Genomic DNA, 20,140 nt, shown 5'->3' with positions numbered 1-20,140 from the left:
GCTAGGGCTGCTTCAAACGCACAGTCAGGCAAATTGAAAGTGGACAGAGGTGGTGCACAATCCTCCAAACAGTCTGGGGCCCCCCCCTGAACCCTGCATTTCTCTTCCAAGTCACTTGCAACTACTTCTCTAAGCACATACAAGTGTTTATTTAGTGTGCAGCTTCCTAGCACCCCTGTAAGCTCTGCGTGGGCAAGTCCGGATCTGTTCTCTTCACCACTATCTCCGCTGTGGTGAGCAATGCTGGGCACATGGCAGGGACTCATTAAGTGTTTGCGGATTCCACTGAGAATGGGGCATCAGAAGGTCCAAGTCCAGTCTTGACTTTGCCCCCGCAGGGACTTGGGGCAAGCCTCTTCATCTCTTTGATGGCCTATCAAACAAAGAGTTGCATAGTCAAAGACCTTTCTATAGCTCTAAGAAGGTATTTTATAATCTTATGTCGCGGAACAGAAAACAGAACCACATGGCATGGAAGAAGGGTGTGTGTTTTTTTTCCTTTGAGTATGAGGGGAGCTCGGCGAAAGGCATGAGTGTGAGAATGGGGCGGGGGGCTTCCTGAGGCCCTCCTGAAGAAGGGCGTGCAGGATTTGCATAGGTAGAGGGAGGCAGAAGGATCTTTGTGGTTGAAGGGAAAAGCATAGGCTTTTCTTACCCTGGGGTAGTAAGAAGACTTAGGAGCTACAAAGGAAGCCTACTCATTTAATAGCCATACATTTAATTTTTTAAGTTTTTATTTTAATTCCAGTGAGTTAACATACAGTGTTGTATTAGTTTCAGGTGTATGATAGAGTGATTCATCTATAGGTTTAACATGTATTAGAAAAAAAATACAACTAGCACCTCAAAGCTGTGATATACAATTTTCTTTGAAAATAAATGTATTTATCAAAAAGTAAGTCTATTTAAGGAAAATTTTTAAGTAAACAAAAGTACAGGTTATTCTTAGGGCAAAAAATCGTGAGGTTGGCATGTACAAGACGGATGTTTAGGAAACTCTGTCTTCAGAAAATATGTGGAATTGACAATGGGCCAAGTTTAAGGCAGGCGACCTCACTCCATATTTCTCAGTGAGGGATTCTGAGCCAAAGTCATGTTCAGTCTTACTTTCCATCCTCCGTGATACTAGTTTATTCAGCAACATCCAACAAATATGTCTTGATTTAGTAACTGTGGGCCAAGGCCAATTCTAGGCACTTGGTGCCCAGATTCCCAACCTTATGGACCTTAGATTCCAGCTGGGGAGACAAACCATGAACAATAAAGACAGTAGTTATGCATCTGACCCTGACTGTTAGAAGGGGTTAGAGCTTGGGGAAAAGAAGAGGAGAGTGGAGTAAGGGTGCTGGGGAGTGTTCAAGGGAGGGGTTGCAGGGTTGTTTTTTTTTTTAACTTTAAAAACCTTATATTTTATTTTTTTATTATGTTCAGTTAGCCACCATACAGTCCATTATTAGTTTTTTATGTAGTGTTCAATGAATCATTAGTTGCGTATAACAACCCAGTGCTCATCACGACCCATACCCATCACCAGTTTTAAATAGAGTGATCTGGTCAGAGCAGGTTTCAAAGTGATACCTGAGCAGAGACTTGAAGGTGGCGAAAGAAGGAGCCATGTGGTCACCTATGGGATGAGTGTTCCAGGCAGAGGGAGCCCCAAATCCCCACACCTGATGCAGGAGCAAGCCTGGTGTCTTATGGGAAGAGCCAGGAGGCTGGTGTAATAGAGGTAGAATGAGTAACCAGGGAGGGAGGTGGAGAGAGGAAGCCAGCGAGGGCATAGGGAAAAGATCACGCAGATCATGGAAGTGTAATAGCTTTATTCAGAGGGAAAGGGGAGCCATTGCAAGATTTTGAGCAGAGGGGTGACAGTAGGAGTAAATTTACAGTGCAGTAAATTTACTTCAATAAATAAGGCAAGAGATGTGGCGAGTGAACAAAACAGAGCTTACTGGCTCTGCAGTGAAAGAGAACAAACACCAAGGGAACCACAGAGCTTCTCAGACAAGGATGTGAGAGAGGAATTCTTATAGGATTTGGGCTTGTGATGGATTCCTTTAGGGAAGGTTTAAGGAAGCAGGGCTTTGCTCTGGATTGGATGCTCTCAGGAAGTAGGAGTCATCCTATGAATGAGTATCTGAATTCTTACCTAACTTGAAGGAAAAGAAGTAGCAGTCACTCACATTAGCCAGGAAGGGGGGCGTGTTTGATCGTTTTTGAGGTTTGGATAATGTTCTTATTTTCTACACAAACATGATTATGGAAAAGTCTCTTTTTTTCTCATCCTGCACTATTGTGTCTGATGTGATGTCTTTGTGTTCCATGATGTCAGCACAGCCTGACTCTGAATACCAACCAGGTCAACTCCTAGGGTCACCAAGCCTGGCTCCCAGTCTAACACCCAGTTATATTCTCTCACACAGGCCCTTTTTTCCTAGAACATGTACATACACAAGCAAGGCACAGATTTACATCCAATTTCAGAAGCCCTGTGAAAGTCTTCGTGTGGGCCTGAGGACAGCCTCAGGAGCTGGGATGCCAGCAGCCACAGTGGAGAGACTCCCACAGACACAAAGCAGCTCTGCATCATGTTTCCACAGCTTTCCCTATTCCTGAAACAAATTGATTCTGCACACTCAGTGCAATGTGAGACACGTGTCACCAGGGACATGATCTTTAACTTTGATTGGGAGGTTGAAATATCCCTTCATGGTTCTGAATCAGAAAGGAATTGAGGAGGAAGAGAAGAAAGAATAGAGGAGAGAAGGTAGAGGAGAAGAGGAGAGGGAAGGGAAGGAGGGAGGGAGGGGTTTGTTTTAAGACAAGATGAGAACTCCATTTCTAAGAACCTTCTGGATTCTTCTCAGCTGGCAGGGTCCCCACCCTGACAGACATGTTGGCAGAAGCAGATCTGTTCCTTGGAACACAGTGTCTGCTCCTTCACTGTTTCCATCATTATAATCAGATATGTGTGCATTACACACACAATCATGAATTATATGATCCTGAAATGTCCAAACCAGGAAGGACCTAGAGCTCCTCTCATCCAATTCCTTTATTTTCACCTGGGAAAACAGGCCCAGAGGAGCAGCTAGCTGGTGGTCAGAACCCCATTAAGTGGAAGGGCTGGGACATGAGCCCGAGGCATCTGACTCTAAGCCCAGCATTCTTTCCATCACGCAAATGAGAGGAGGTTACAGAGAAATTTTGGCTCCGTCCAAAGAAGCATTTTCTTATAGCCAGAGTTGTTCAAAGACAGAGGAGGCCGTCTGGGAGGGACCAAGTGCCTGATCCCTAGCCCCTTCCAGGAGTGGTACGGGAGACTCTCAGTATAGGAGGTTTGCCCCAATGACATCCAAAATGCCTTCAGGTCTGAGAGGTCATTAAGAGAAACAAAAATGTCTCCTTTACTTCCTTAAGCCCCCGTTTTCACATTTGAAAAATGGGGAAGGCTATTAATTCCCACTTTAGAGGATTTCTGTGAGACTTAAGTGAGATAATACAGATCATGCATATAAACTGATGGGCACGGTGCCTGGCACGGCAAATGTTACCTGGGGTGGTTAATAATACAGTCTTGGCACACCATGGATGATGAACTTAACACATTTCTTCCCTGGCATCATGCAGACTGCATCATGTGGTGTACCTAGCGACCTTTCACAACCCTTTGATGATGGTCATCATTCTCACTTTCAAGAAGGAAACAGCTGAGGATCTGGACAGTTAACTTGCCCTAGGTCATACACCTTCACAAGTAGAAGGACATTTTTGGACCCAGGGGCCCAGGCTCCTAGCCTTTGAGCAGAGTGTCCTTCTCACATACTGGAAGGGCAATACATTGCCATTGTGTAATCTTGGCAAACTTCTACCTCCCTGGGCTTCAGTGCCCCCCTCACCCAGAGTGTGTTCTGTTAGATGTTCTCTAAGGTCCCCCTAGCCCTGCCACGGTAGGAGACAGGTGGGGCAGGAGTGTGGCCAACAAGGGCTCTGCATACAGGGCACGGGGGCAGAGGAAACACAGGATGTGCAAAAATGAAGGGAGGCAGCACCAGAGAAAAATTCTGCAAAATGTGTCCTGAGATCATTTTCCACATGGACACAACACTATTTGAAGAACTCTCAATCGACAGGTGCCCCCACTTCCCCTCAAAGGACTCAAATTCTCCAGTAGAGTTGATGTTTCCTCCCCCGTGAACCTCCTATGTAGAATCATTTAATATAAAGAAGTTTAAAGATCTCCTGGAGGGGCAGAGAGGTGGTTCAGTCTTGATCTCGTTTCCTAGAGATCATCTAATCAACCTCTCCCAATTTCATGGATGAGGAAACAGGCCAGGAAGGAGCAGGGCCTCGTCAGATCTCCCACGGGGGAATCAAGGCCAGAACCTCGTATTAGTACCCAGTGTCTCCTCCCACCAGCTGGGCCTAACAGGCAAACAGAGGCCAGAGCCCCAGGTGAGGTCCAGGGCTACCATTTTCAGCAGGTGAGATAGGAGAAGTCAGAACTATCCTAGAAAGAGGGTTTTCTATTTGGCTAAAGTTTGGGTTGTTGGGTGTTTGTGTGTTTTATGCATTTTGTGTTGGTGTTTTAGGGGTGGTAGATGGAAAGGGGGATTGGTTGAAGCTGACTGGGGCAAGAGAAATCAGAGCTGAGGAAAGAATTATTTGGCTTAATAATTTTTTTTCCAAATAGAGAATCTTTCAGAAATTAGATCCAGGACAGAATTTGAATTCTCTGAGAACAGAGGAAGAGAAAGGAGCTATGCCCAGAGTAAGAGGAGAAAGTAGAAAGGAGGGTTCCTGGATCTGCTGGGGCCTTGGGGCAGGGTTGGTCATCATCCAACCCTTGTCTTGCCATCTCCTTCACTGCTAAATGCAAAAGGCCAAAGTATGGCCTGCTCATTAATTTAATGCTGAGTGTGGAAATAAAAAACGGCCCTTTGGTTTGGCTGCAGAGAGTGTGTGTGTGTGTGTGTGTGTGTGTGTGTGTAAGAGACAGGATTTATTACTATGGGGAAGTGATACGGTGAGGAAGTAATTGTTTGTGACCTTGGGAATTGTTTGTGACCTTGGGAATATTCTTGAACCTCAGCAATCCTCTCAGTTGGCCCCTCTATGAAGACAGAGTAGCATTATCACTCTTGGAGGGTGGCAAGGGTTAGAAATAGTAGCCAAATGCCAGTCCAGGGGGCACAGTCTGTGGTGGCCAATGGCAACCAGCTGGCTGTGGGATTTCTACCTCTCGGACCTCTCTGTGCCTCTCCAAAACAGTTCTCTCTTTTGGAAATGAGGTGAGACTCTCCCAGCTCAATTTACAGGGTTGTTGCAGGATGAAATAAGATCAAACACATGAAAGGACTTTTAAGCTGTAGAATTTTGGACAGACATGGAAAATAACATTCATAACCGAAAGCTTTTTTGTGTTCAGATACCACAGGCAGAGACTTGCCAGAGACTGGCAAGGGGTCCACTATCTTAAAAAGCGGTCTACCCCAGTGCCTCAGATTTTCCCATATTCCTATGAGGCTTCCTTCCTTTGATCCTGGAGGCTGTCAGTCTCAGGGCCATGCTTCACCACGTGCAGTCCCCTGACCAGCAGCTTCCCCGTCTAACATCACCCGTTAGACATGCAAATTCTCGGGTCTCACCTGGACCTACTAAACAGAAACTCCAAGTGGAGCCCAGAAACCTGTATTTTAAAAAGCTCTCCAGGAAAAGCATGGACACATCAAAGTTGAAGAAGTATTGGTTTGGAGCTTGGGGAAGTAGAGATCCTGATTCTTTAGGTCTGGAGGGCTTGAGAGTCTGCATCTCCCAGATGATGCCCACAGTGTGGGTTCTCAGACATAACAAGGTTCGAGAGTGTCCTACAAAGTCAGGATTTTTGCATGAATGGAAGTAATGCCTTAATAACCAACATCTTAGTTAAGCGTAATTGTGCACAGGTCTTGGGTTGTGGGAATGGGTTGCAGAAAAGGCTGAGGGATTCTGGGAGCAAGAGAAACACGAGGCAGCAATGAGAAAGAGAAAGAGAAAAAGAGAAGGTAGGAGATCATTGAAGGAACGGTAGGCTGTCCTTGCAGGATGTGCTCAGGGCAGATCTGGGCATTTATTAAATCCATTCACTCACTAAGTGTTGTCTCCGTGTTGGGCACTGCTCTGTATTTTTCACACTCATCAACTCACTGAATCCACTAACAACCCAGTGAGGCTGGTACTATTTCCATTTTACAGCGGAGTAAACTGAGGAACAGAGAGGTTAAATAATTTGCCCAAGATCACTCAGCTAGTAAGTGCTGGAGCCAGGATTTAGAACGCAGGCAGCCGGACTCATTAGCAGTAGACTATTCTACCTCAGATATGGTTTCCACCACCAGGAAGCTTACAGTTCCCTGAGGATTACAGGCGACGACTAATAATGGCCAACCCTTGGGTGATGCCTATTACGTGCCAGGCACTATTCTGAGCCCCTTACACATAGCTGCTGTTTTAGCGATGCGAGCAGACAGGGCAGGGTGCTGTGGAATGGGCCTGGCCAAGCACAGAGCTACATGAAACAGGTCTCTCTGCTCCTGGAGGTTTGTGCATAGAGGTGGGCAAACACCTAAAGTCCCAGACTCCCTGTTCCAAGCAGAGAAGCTCCCATCCAGAAATAACCTTTGCAAAAGGACCTCCAATACCTGGTCCAAGCCCCACTTTGTGTCCTCGGCCTCCGCACCCTCACGGCTTCCCGACCTGGCCTCTGAACTAGGCCTCCCTGTGCTGAAGAGCAGGTGTACTTGCCAGCTCTTGGGTTCACCCTGGCTCCCACCACCTCAGCCAAGTTCATACAGCAGGTGAGTCCCCCTGTGTGTGCGGCCCCAGACAGGCCTGCGAGGCCGGGCTGTGGACCCTCTTGACGGGCACCAGAATGAGGGGCCTGTTGAACATTTGGTCCCTGCTGCTGTTCCTGCTGCTGCTGCTGCTGCTGCTGCTGCTGCTGCCACTGAGGCCTCAGCCCACCAGAGGCAGCAACTCTACCTTGCCCTCCCTCCCTCGCCCACATACCAAAAATCACTACCTCGAACCTGGGATTCAAGAAGTTGCCCAAGAAATGAAAACTGACCTCACATCTTTGCACACCACTTTGACGACACATTTCAAGAGCCAAAATATGTGTCTGTCCCTCCTTGATCCAGTAATCCTCCTCCTGTTGGATTATTTACAATAAATTTTCAAAAGTAGGGGGGACGGTTCCTACATAAAGATCGTCCGTGCAGGATTAATTATTCATTTAATAACTATTTATTGAGTTCCTCCTGTGTGCCAGACACAGTTCTAGATGGTGTAACAGAGACAGCAAGGTCCCTTCTTTCCTAGGAATTACATTATAACTGTGGGGAAAGACTATCAATACCTACATAGGTGAGAAAAATAATCTATTTACAAAATCCCCTACAGAGAATTAAAATAAGGGTCTGTGATAGAGAATAACGGAGTTTGATCAGGGGGGTCAGGGACGGTCTCTTAAATGTTGGTAAATAAGATGACCTTCAAGCTGAGATTCTCATGAGGAGAAAGAGCAGCCAAATGAAGGTTCCAGAAAAGGAGGCTGGTGGCCCAGGGAACTGCAAGAAGGCTGATCAAAGGATGCAAGTGATCGGAAATGAATTTAAAGGTGAGGGAGGGGCCAGATCACTAGGATTTTGTAAGCACGGGTGGAATGTTTGAGCTTCATTCGATAGCTGGCCCTAAGCAAGGGCATGAGACCAGATCATAGATGAGAAAGGGGCAAGGAGACCAGCTAGAGCTATTGTAGCTATTTTGGTGAATAGTAGTAGGAGCTTGAACTAGAACAGTAAAAATGGAGATTAAGAGAAATGGGTAGAGTCAGGGTATTTTTAGAGGCAGCTAAAAGAGTTTGCTGAAGGAATTGGGATGGGGGTGATGGAGGCAGAGAAATCAAGAATTATTCATGGTTTCTCAACTGAGCTACCACAGTGGCCAATTATACAGTTGGGGAAGGCAGGAGAAGATAAAAATTTGAGAAGTGAGAATAGAAGATATAATGGGATGAACTCTGTCCCCGTGAAAAAAATGGGTTGAATTCCTAACCCCCAGCACCACAGAATGTGACCTTTTCTGGAAATAGAGTCATTGCAGATATAATCAGTCAAGGTGAGATGAGGCCATACTGGAGTGGGGCAGGCCCTTACTCCAACATGGCTGGTGTCCTTAGGAGAAGGGAGACATTTGGACACAGAGACAGAGACACACATGGAGGACAGCGCGTGAAGACAAGGACACTTGAGGAATGCCAGCCATGTGAGGACAGGACAGAGATTGGACAGATGCCTCAACAAGGGCAGGGATGCCAAGAATTGCCAGCTTGTCATCTGAAGCTGGGGTGACACAGAGCAAAGATTCTCCTGCAGAGGCCTCAGAGGGAACCGACAGCTTGAGTTCAGAGCTCTAATCTCCAGAACTGTGGGGGAATATATTTTTGTTGTGTTAAGCTATCCAGTGTGTGACACTTTGTTCTGGCAGCCCTAGGAAGCCCTGTAGAAGAGAATGAGGGTTCTGCAGGGAGCTTGTTATGTTTCCATGAGAAGCCGTGTAGATGCCCACATGGAGATACCAAGCAGCAATCAGATCCACGAGTCTAAGCTTATGTTGTATAAAGCAATTCACCGTACCTTAGTGACATGCTTTACATGATACGTTAAAAATGACATATGAAGGATGGCCTGAAGAGGTAGAAATGATGACACAGATGATGGTACACACATTCTATGAAATATTATGCTGCCTCTGAAGGGAATCATTATAAAGACTAGATATAAAGACTAAACTATATAGGCCTGGAAAAAATGCTTATGACAATGTTACACACACAGGACCCCGTGATTGCCATTCTGTAGTGACTGTGGGTGAGAAGCAGGTGTCAAACAGTCTGATTCCGATCCTAGCTCCAGCTCCTGGGAACAGCCTGGGATAAGTTGCATGTCACTGCCTCCTGCAGGTTATGTTTGTTCAATATACTTAAAGCTGCAAGTTAAGCGAACACGAGGCTAAACTGCAAAGTGCTGAGATGGCAAAGTAAAGAAGCAATTGGTGTGGAAGTTGAGTTAATCCAGGAAGACTTCCTGGAAGAGCTGGCCTTTGCAAAGTAAGTTCATGGCCTGGGTCAGAGTGCCTACCATAGGACAAGCATTGCGGCAGCATCAAGGGATGGACTCACTAAAACCTACAATAAGTCATTCTCTGTGAACACACTTGTATTGGAACTCTTACCATACACAGAGTGTCCTGATGGCTTATCCCTGTCCCTTCATTCCTATGTGAGTGAGTTCCTGGAGGACTGGTGCTGTGTCTTGTTCCTCTCTGTATCCTTAAGCACAAGACCTGGCAAAGGGGAGATAAAAATTAAGATCTGTTACATTTAATAGAACATCATAATCAGAATTTGATTGTTATACAGGAATGTGCAACAAAGGACCATTGATAGAGAGTCCCTTGACCTGTGGACATGAGGCTCCTTAAAATCCCCTCAAGGTAAGGATCTGAAGCTTGAAGTAGAGCTAATTTTCTGTGCCTGCTCAACGACTTTAACTAAGGTGAGTATAGGGACTTCATTACTTTGGAAGATAGAAGCAAACACCATGAGTTAGAATAATATAACCAAAGAAGTCAACCTATTTTACAATAGCAAAGAGAATCAATACATTGAGTAAGTAAGACTCACAGTGTATAATCATAATGCAACTTAATTTCATTTCCCAACCCCACAACGGAGAGATGCCCTTTCTCTGCCCTTTAATGACAAGCTGGGCATCCTACAACTTTTCTGATCACTCTCAGGAAGTAAAAAGTCCTGCGATCACTTTCATCACCAAACAAACTCTTTTCATAAGTTAGATACTCAGTCCCATACAAAAGCAAAATTCCTAATTTGATTTAAGATTCAATCTTTTCTTTCAACTGGGGCTTGCTGCACGTGGGACCCCTATAGCTGAGGATAAGGGCAGGGACCGCTGCTGTTTTCCCCCCTCCCCCTCCCCAGTTCACTAAATGTGACTTCTGACTTCTCCAGGGCTAGAGGGGTTGGGGTTTGGGGAGGTGAGGAGAGGCAGAAGAAAGGAGAGCAGAAGAGGTCTTACCTGACCAATGCTATCATACAATGGCTTTAAAGCTGACTCTAGGGTAGACACATCCATAGATTTTTCACACACTCCCCCCACAAGCCCTGAGGACCTTCCCCTTACATGGGCATGGCACTGCCTTGAATCCCATTGTTCACTCCTTCTGCAGTCCTAAAAGTCCAGCAATACCTTCAGTTAGTCCCCCCTGTTAGATACATCTGAGAGGCCTTCACATCAGTTCTTCCAGGGCATGGCTCACTTGTAGTCCATGGGAACAGCATCCTTTGCACAAACCATCTTGAGGTGTTCAGGCTGATCTGAGCGGTGCCACCATTTCTTTGTTTGCCCAGGATGGCACCCATCTCTAATCCTTTAAACTCTCTGGGGGCTGTCAGGGGTCAGTCCACTTGTCTCCCCATCTCAGATTACCCTAGACATACATTAAGCTCTCTAAGTAGATTCCATGGAGCATTTCTCTCTCTCTCTCTCTCTCTCTCTCTCTCTCAGTGTAATTAACAATGTGACATTAGTTCCAAGTGTAAAGGAGCCCCCCCTTTCTTGACTCAAGAAAGGGAGACACACAACTGTTCACTCTAACACAATCTTTTTCAGCTCAATGGCAGCACCGGGGGTAATAGAGGGCATACACCTTTGTCTCTCTGTGTGTGTGTGTGTGTGTGCATGTGTACACACGCACACACAAGTACACCCACACATACACATGTGCTCACATAGGGGAATCCAGCACTGTTTCTCAAGAGTTTCATCTATTAGGAGAACTAGAACATGAATCCATAAGGTTAGCACAAGGCAGAAGAGTTCCTGTTGGACACCATACAGAAGGCTCCATGGAGAAGGCAGCTCTGAGCTGGGTCTTGAATGACTAAGATATGCATAAACTGAAATGAAATATTTTCAGAGAGAGGGAATTATATGACTAAATGTCCAGTGGTAGAATCAAGGAGGTGTGTACAGATGCCACTAAGTAGTTTGTTTAAATGAGACAAGTGAAAGATAAAGCCAAGCCAGACCCAAAACAAACAGAATAAGGGGTTTGGATTTTTGCCTACAGGAAGTGAGTTTTGAAGGTTTTAAACAGGATAGCAAAACGGATGATGGGTTGAGAAGGGCAGTGACTAATTCTTGGTGAAATGTGGTCTACATTTCCTTGAGTCATTAACCAGGGTCCCATTAAGAAGAAAAACAAAACAAAAACCTTCCAGGACTTGCTTTCTTTTCCAGGAAAACCCTTGCCCTTTGGAACTTCTCATGAGTTTAGTTTATAAAGACATCCAATCCTGTTTTTGCTCTTAGATAAGGGGCCTTGGCACAGCTGCCAGTCGCTGTACCCTCCTTCCAGCTCTGAGGCCCTTGACCTCAGGCTTTGTGGGGCTGCTCAACCCCTCTCCCCATGGCCCCCAAACTGCCCTCTAGAAGAGGCCAAGGAGAGGGGTGTTGCTTTCTGAGCAGGAGGGCCATGGAAACCTTGCCTCAATGAGCCCATCTACAAAGGCTTCACCCTGGGCCCTTCGAAGCCCAATGGGAAAATCCAGGAGGCTGCAAAGCCAAGAAAACAACAGGTTTGGATTCAAATCCCAGCTTTCCCCTTAGCTGATCTCGAGACCTCCCTCAGCCTCTATGTGTTAATCTGTAAAATGGAAACAAAACCACTTCCCTAGGCAACAATGTTGCCCATGAAGATTAAGCAAGAGGGAATTTGTAAGCATAACTTGCACATAGCAGATGTGCAAAGAGTATTCCTCCTTCTCCCTCTCCCGACATCTCTGTGTCTTGGTTTCCCTGCCAATTAAATGTGATAGGGATTCAAGGATAAAGTTGAATCTGATGAATTTCCCAAACCTCCACTACCTGCCTCACACAGATGCCAATGAGAGCAGAGGGCCTTTCTCGCCTTGTCTGAGCTCTGGAAACTATTTTTTCTTTTATGATATTCAACAATTTTTTAAAAAAATCACAAAACCACTTAGTAGTAGTACTCACTGACACAAACTTAGAATGAGCCAACCTTCCCCAATCTCTCCCCATTAACACCGCCTGACTCAGTTTCCCCTTCTTTAAAGTGATTGTGTCTGAGACAGGTCCCTTCTCTTGCTCTCTGCAACTGCCCCCTAGGTTGGGAGGATGGGTCCCGACAGAGGACATGCTGAGTATAACCTCTTGGCCATGGCCCTGGGGAAAGGCATCCAGCCAAGGAAAATACTAGTGGAAAAAACGAAGAAAAGATTCCAGGTTTATGAGTCCCAGACCTTGAAAAACAAAACTGCTGAGTTGTCTCCTGAATTAGGGAAAAAGAACACCACAGCCGCCTTGAGATTTCCAGGAAACAATTTGTGAAGCCTTTAGGCAAGACTGGCAGGGGGACTCAGGGAGGCCCAGCTGGGTTGGATGCCATGGGCCGGAGGGGATGGGGGGGGTGTCCCTGTGGAACTCCGAGTGTTCAGGTGTTCCCGGGCACAGTGGAGTTACATGACTGTACACGGTTTATATGGGCCTGTGTGTGCACACTTGTTGATTTGCCTGTGGACAACCCCCCAAGCATTTACTGAGCACTCTCTATGTTCCACTGGCACAGCACAAGGGGACGGGTATGCAACAACAAAGAAAACACAGTCCCTGAGCACAGGGAGCTGAGTTTAGCAAAGGATGCAAATTAGCAGGCATTTCAGTTCAGAGTACAAGCATCTGGGAGGCAGTTTGTATAGCCGTTCAGAACACTAGCTTTGCCGTCGGGAACCTGGGATGCAAGTCCAGCCACCCACTAGCTCCACGACTTTGGAGATCTCTGACATTCAGTCTCCTTAGCTGGAACGTGACCATATTAAAATGACATCCTGGGAGATAGCATGCGTGTGTAAATGTATGGTGACCCGTCTCCATTTTGTGCTTGCAAGGTCTGCCTCTGGATAAGCGCATACAGTGTGCAAAGTCTGGGTGAGCTGGGTGCAGGGTGTTAGCACATCTGCTTATGTCACGCATGTGGGGTGCCCGGCTCTAATCAGAGGTCACAAATAGTGGCCCACAGACACAGTTTTTGGGGGCACTCACCCAGCTGGGGTCTGGTTTCTGGCTCACAGAGTATTCTAAAACTCAAGACATTCCACATACAAATCCCGATTTCCAGTTTCTCTTCAAACCTTGGACAAGCTGGCCATCCTGCGAGCATTTGCATGTGTGTGCCTGTATGCCATGGTTTCTGCTTGCCATGGATGTGTCCTTCCCAGGAGCACCTCCCTCCTGGCCGGTCTCCAGGTCTGTCCTTGGAGGGGCTCCAAGGTGGTTCAGAAGGACTCGTGTGTAGACATGTTCTCTATGGAAAGAGAGGCAGGACTGGGAAGAAGCTGGTGCCCGGACCCCAGCTTCTCCGAGAAGCTCCAGTTTCAGTCATCAGAGAGGCAGAGAGAACTGAGGACCCTACCCAAGGCTCCAGCTGTATGGCTGGACACTGGTTACCAAAGACGGTAACCAAGGATGGCAGCTGGAACAATGGCTTTTCTTATCTATTTGATTTTGCATTTCAAAAATGCCTGAATTATATCTCCAAATGATTAAGACAATGACCTTCTCAGGAAGTGTTGCTGAATGTATATACTCTTATTCTTTTTTAAATGAGCAAATAGGGGGTAACTGCCCGGCTTAGTCAGTAGAGCATGCAATCCTTGATCTAGGGGTGTGAGTTCAAGTCCCACGTTGTGCGTAGAACCTACTTTAAAAAATAAATTAATGATAAAATAAAATGAGCATATAGGCTCAGGGTATAAGCTAAAAATGTATTTGTTAAAATACATTTTGGGAACCTATTGCAGATGTGGAAGGTAGGATTGTCATCTTCCTACTATCCCTGGATCCTCTTAAGATGACAAATCAGTCCCTCATAATAGGTATTTACTGGGCCCCCACTGCATGTCCAACATGCAGTCTGGACAAAAGGGGGCCACCCAGTTGAATATGCCCTGCTAAAACTCAGTCTTATGGAGAGACGCCCACAGAGAAATGAATGCAGAAACAACAAAGGACAAGGTATTACCAAGAAATCTTCGGACCTAAAAACACCAGAACACAGAGGAAGACCCGTGACTTACCGTGCAAGCTTGTCCCCCTCTCTGGTCCCCTTTTCCCTTCTGTAAGATAAGAAGGTCAGAAGAGATGAGAGAATACCGACCCCACATGCACAGCCCTGCCCAGCCCCCAGCTTTGGCATTTTTTTTGAGAGAGGACATGCTGTAGCCCCAGCCTCTCATTCTCTGCCCCACATTCTTGTTTCCAAGTCTTGGCTTGTGCTGGGAATCCATCTGGCTTGAGCTCTGAAAGAAATTCATCAGAGGAGGTTTTTCACATTGCTTTCTCTTAAAAGAAAAAAAAAAAAAAAAAGTCTGGAGTCCCCAAAGACAAGGCATCTCGCAGAACCTCCATCACAGGGGTTCCTGGTCCAGGTGGGGAGAGCAGCCCCCAGAGAGGTGGGAGAGTTTCCCCTTCTGTAGCACCAGGACTTGCCATGAAGGATTCCTCTGAGCTAGTTCTCCCACTTCACAGATGGGAAAAAGGAGGCCTGAGGAGAGGAGGGACTTGCCTCACAGTTCTGATTCCTAAGCAAAACTCTCCTCGTGCCCTGATTTTTCTCTCAGACTGAGTCCTCAGGACAGAAGGGATGAAGACCACCAGGCCATGTCCCTCCTCAGCCTGATGTTGACTCCTGTTGAGCTCAAACATTGAGTTATTCTTGTTCTTCACCGACTAAAGGTCCGAGAAACCCAATCTCACACAAGTGTGTGTAAAGCAAGAGCGGTAATTCTGTAGCCCAGAAAACCATCTTGGAGACCTGGGGTATCCACCTTTAGGAGGGTCTTTGTTGCCAGTATCCACAAAAGAAGGAATTTCATACATATAAAACCAATCTGTTAGAGCAGGGTGCACAGATGACAAGAGATAGCAAAGAGAAGGAGTAGGTGGTCTAGTATTTAATCCAAAGATGTTTGCCTTCCTCCTTATTGGCATCTTGGGGGCTTGTCCTTATCGAAGTGTCCATCAGCCAAGCTCTTTGCCTCAAACACATCACTATTCTCATGAGTGTCATGGGCACTTTTATCATAAATGGAAACTCCCATCGTGGTTTCAAAGTGGCCAGTCCTGCAAATCACTGGAAAAACCCAGGGACACCTCTGATGCCTACGGTTCAAAGAACATCAGAAGCACTCTGTCCCTCACCTTAAAATCTGGAGATCTGTTGAGAAAGTGAAAGTCACCCAACACAGAAACTCCCTTCAACAAACAACCCCAGATTTCTCTTCGAACTTTTGTTAGAATGCCATCTCTCTCTTCACAATACCTCAAAAAAAGGCCAAGTCAAAGATACTTAAATATTTTTTTGATGATGGTAAAATCATCATCTATGATATTCCCCTTAACTAAAACTGTTTATGGCTAGTGTCTTGCCTGTTAGTCTCCCATTGAACAAATGTTTATTGGATGTCTCCTAGGGACTAAGCCAGGGGAAACAATAATGAAGAAATCAAATACAGCTCTACCTTAATGGACTTAATTAATTTAATTTCCTATATTCCCTGTTACTCATATATTCTAGTGGGGCAGAAAGAAAAAAAAAAACTTATAAACAGGCACATTTTGTAAATTGCCAGTTATTATAAGTACATGAAGAACCAAGAAACATGGGATGTTTTTAAGCATCACAGCCAGGGAAAGGGGGCATGCTACGGGCTCTCGTTTTCACAGGATCATTTGGTGCGTATCTTTGTTTTGTCATTGATATCCCTTGTGCACTGCAGAAGTACTGAATCTGGATTGAAGAACCCAGTATAATTTGGTCTCCTTCTCTCCTAGGTGACTGCTAACCTGTAGTCATCCATTTCATTAAATTTCTTGGCTCAGAAATCGACAGTTATCAGAAGAGATTAAGATAATGCTAACAGGAAAGCTGTTCACTGGCCTTTTTTTTTTTTTTTCTTAAGACTTATTTATTTAAGAGAGAGAATGCAAGCAGGGGGAGTGGGAGAGGGAGAGAGGATCCTCAGGCAGACTCCCCACTGAGCACAGAGCCTGACAGGGGCCTCGATCCCAGGACCCCCAGATCAAGACCCAAGCAGAAATCCAGAGTCAGACCGACAGAGCCACCCAGACGCCCCACCACCTGTTTTTACTGGACACGAGCTGTGACAGACAAAGCATGTTGCTGGCAATGAAAAGAAGGCATTTGAGGGCAAAACTGGGAACACTCAGTGTTTGTAAGGAGAGGGGGTGTAGCCCATTCTGGGCTCCGCATTTTAAGCATTGATTGTAAGGACCTATTTAGCCAGAGCGACTCCATCTTGGTTAAAAGCCATTTTGTTGTTTGTGCAGTAAAACTTAAACTGACCCTGCCCCTTTCCCCCCAGAGAAACTTACTTAGAAGCAAGTCTGGAAAACCAGTAAAATATGGGCAGCTAGTTCCTAATAACAGAGCCCAGAATACAAGGCCAGGTCGGCCAGTTCTTGATAACAGAGCCCAGAATACAAGGACGAGTCGGGCCAGGTGGAAACATCCAATCAGTAAGAAACACACATACTTCTTCCCTAACCACCAAAGAATGTAAACCCCGCCGTTTGGGCGCCAACCTTGAGCACCAATTCTGACCAGAGTAATAGGTTGGGTCAAACAGCTACTATAGGGTAAATTGTAATTCAATAGGCTACCTGCGTATGACCTAACATGACTACAATCTCATTGGCCACCTATGTGCGGCCAGACTTCTGCTCTATAAAAGGTAGTCTGTAAGATGGGGAGGGGTCGCTCTCTTCGGAGACGGCCCTGGCTGGTCAGTCTGACTTCTTCTAAAGCTTGGCATAAAATAGAGCTTTGCATAACTTTCACCTTGTCTCAGTCTCGTTCCCCTGACCGATCAGTCTAACTTCTAATACTTATCATAAAATAAAGCTTTAAATAACTTTCACTTTGTCTCAGTCTCGTTTCGTTTAATAACGGACCTAACATTGATGACAAATAGGACCATGCCCAAACGGGCTGTCATCCGCTGACAGTATCGGCAGCTGGTTCGTGCACATCTAGGAGGTAGCGGTGACCGGGCCAGAAGCCGTGTCTGCTCCACTCACAGGTGCAGTGCGGGGCCTGGCTTACGGCCTAGCCCGGTGTAAGTGTTCAAGCAAAATCAATAAAAATGTCTGCAGCGACTGGGACCCGCCCTTTTTACCCCTCCCCCGCCCCCTGCCTCCCCCAGGACAGACTCTGATTTCCTTCTCCTCTTCCCCCCACCAAATGGAGCCAGTGACTAAGCTCCTCTCCTCTCACTGAAGAAGACATCAACTTGCCTCTTGCTGAGGAAATGTCAGGAGTTAAGGGGCCGGAGAGGGGCCGGCATTCTGAGCCGGAATGAAGCGCCAGGTGGCCCCACTTCACCTACCTGAACCCGAGGCCTGGATTTTGTGACGTGGAAGTGATGGTGTGCAAAGGGTCCAAGGGCATCTGTCCCACTCTTCTTCTCATCTTTGCTGTGACCACAGACCCCCAATCCTCCAGAGACTTCCTTAGGCTGGAGTCTGATCCTGCCTTCTCCCAGAAGGCAAATGACCCGGGCCAGGCTAATGTCTCTCTCCTCTCACGCCCTGGCTCACCAGCAGCCAGAACCATAGCACAGGCAAAGGCACACTTGTCAGTGTACAGGCTGAACGGACTGGAACAGCAGAGGCATGTCAGACCCAGAGAGAATCCCTGTTTCCACATTCAGAACCTGAACACAACTCATTAGGCCCATGATTTTTAAACCATGTCCCTGGGTCCCAGAGGTCAGGATGGGGAAGACAGAAGCCCAGGGCAAAGGTTCTGGGCCACCTGCTCTGCTTAACAGAGCATCTCTGCCTCTAGCGGGTTTGTATATTTGGGTTCCATACTGAAAGTATTCAAAGACACAGTCCTATAGCTAATACAAAGTTTGAAAAACCCAACACATTCTATGAGCTGTAAGGTCATTTGCCTCTATCAAAAAAATCTGTGAACTGTTATTTTTTGAGCCATTATCTAAGCATTTGTTTAGTCATCATCCAACTCCTCCGGGTTTAGAGGCAAGGAAAAAACGAACAGAACACAAGTCTGACTCCTAATCCAGTGCTCATTCCGATATATAAATAGATGCTCCAATATATCACACAGATTTCCAGGTGGGGGGCAGAGGGACGAAGATACAGCTCCTCTTCCTCCCAGCACCAAACTGTCAGAGCTTTGTCAGTTTTTGCCAGTTTTCTAGTCTCCAGAAGCCAGATCGGGGATGTGATGGGATCGCAAAGGCAGGTAGGCTAGGCAGGCAGCTTCAGCTTCAAGACCCTGGTGGCTGAAGGACAGGTGGCTGAAACTGGAGAATGGAGCCTTTTGGTGCCTCCTAGGACCAACACAGCAGACAGGGATGTGAAAGGGGCCGCCGAGGCTCAGATGTTCCCCACTTCCCTGATTTGCTTTCTGGTTCCTCAGTCACGGCCTCACACTCAGACCACCAGATCTTACGGCGTAGCCAGATGGACTACATTTCTTTTTAAACTTATTTTTAGAAAGAAAAATTTTCTCTCCTAGGTAGAGATGAGTGGTCTCCGAAAGGTCTCATTTCCTCTCTGAGTCAGGTTCAGCCTCCTGACGCTTGGGTTTTAATTTCTTCAGCCATGCCATTCCCTGAGCACTCGGAGATCCTCTGGTGATGCCCCCTCGATTTCAAGAGCCCCCCAAAATAAGCCAAATGACTACAGATAAGTTTTTGGTACTTTCCAAAATTAAACTATTTCCCTTGGTAAATTTCCACCAAATGAGCTCATTAATTTGAAAACAGGAAGTGACACATGAGGAGTGTGAGGTCAGGTTGCTTGTTCGCTTACATTGCTCTATTTTGGGGGTAGAGAGGACAGGGTGGTTGGGACAGAGGTGGGACCAGAGAATGGCTTTTACGGGTCCCACATCCTTCATGGACTGGACCAAACATCAGTGAATTTTTAAATCAGAGACTCAAAACTCAATCCTTTTCTCTTAGAATGGAAAGACCCTACAGAGACCACCGCTGGTCAGCTTCCCACAGATGGCCTCTGTGGGAGGCCCTGGAGAGCCTCTGCTTGTTTGCAAGCAGGTGTCTCTCCTCCAAATAGGACCCGAAGGCTCTCCTTTCACCAGCAGGGCTCTTTGTCCTGCAGCACCAGCTGCTCCCTCAGAAGCCAGCAGAAGCTCTGCTCCGGATGGATAGGAGGCTTAACTACCTCTCAAAACACACACACACACACACACACACACACACACACACACCCCCACCCCCCCCCACCCACCCCCACCCCCACCCCCACCCCCACCCCCAGGGATGCCTGGGTGGCTCAGTCAGTTAAGTGCCTGCCTTCGGATCAGGTCATGATCCCAGACCTGATCCCAGGGTCCCAGGATCCAGCCCCACATGCGACTTGCTCTGTGGGGAGTCCGCTTCTCCCTCTGCCTGGCGCTGCCAGGCAGTCTCTCTCTCTCTCTCTCTCTCTCTGACAAATAAATAAAATCTTAAAAGAAAGAAAGAAAGAAACAAAACAAAACCAGAGAACTAAAACACAGTTCCCAACTCCGGTTGGGTATCAAGACCAAAAAAAAAAAAAGTGAGAGAGAGAGAGAGAGCGCCCCTGGTACATAAAGAGAACGTAATGGATGCCTCTGAGTAACTGAAACAAAACCAAATCAACAAAGAGAACAGCCTCACTCCTCCCTCAGCTACCGGTCCTGCAGATTTTAGAGGTCTGATGCGGGAGTCTTTGACAAACTGACAAAAAAAATAAAGGTTGTTTGTATCTTTTAAACAAAAACTCCACCCCAGCACTAAGTTCCCTAACTGTTTACTGATATACACAAGTTTATAAAGAACAAGTGCGTGCGTGCGTGCGTGCGTGCGTGCGTGTGTGTGTATAGAAGAAATCAGACAGGGTTCCAGCTAGTTCGGTAAAGACAGAGCGCCTCTGGAACCGCTTTGCACCGACCGCCCCAA

General features: G+C 46.6%; 1 long non-coding RNA gene across 2 annotated transcripts; it reads right to left on the bottom strand.

The window, feature by feature from the left end:
* Positions 1–61: 61 nt before the first annotated feature.
* Positions 62–18,612, bottom strand: LOC125084040 (uncharacterized). 2 transcript variants are annotated; one of them, XR_007122447.1, is made up of 3 exons: positions 17,552–18,612; positions 9,274–9,384; positions 62–373 (listed from the first exon to the last, which is right to left on the bottom strand). It is a non-coding gene; the product is annotated as an uncharacterized LOC125084040 (long non-coding RNA). The 2 variants fall into 2 exon arrangements; XR_007122448.1 differs by lacking the exon at positions 17,552–18,612 and adding an exon at positions 13,188–13,727.
* Positions 18,613–20,140: the final 1,528 nt, after the last annotated feature.

The sequence above is a fragment of the Lutra lutra genome, chromosome 13 (assembly GCF_902655055.1).
Source record: "Lutra lutra chromosome 13, mLutLut1.2, whole genome shotgun sequence".
Classification (NCBI taxonomy): domain Eukaryota; kingdom Metazoa; phylum Chordata; class Mammalia; order Carnivora; family Mustelidae; genus Lutra; species Lutra lutra.
This window is presented reverse-complemented; position numbering and strand designations above follow the sequence as displayed.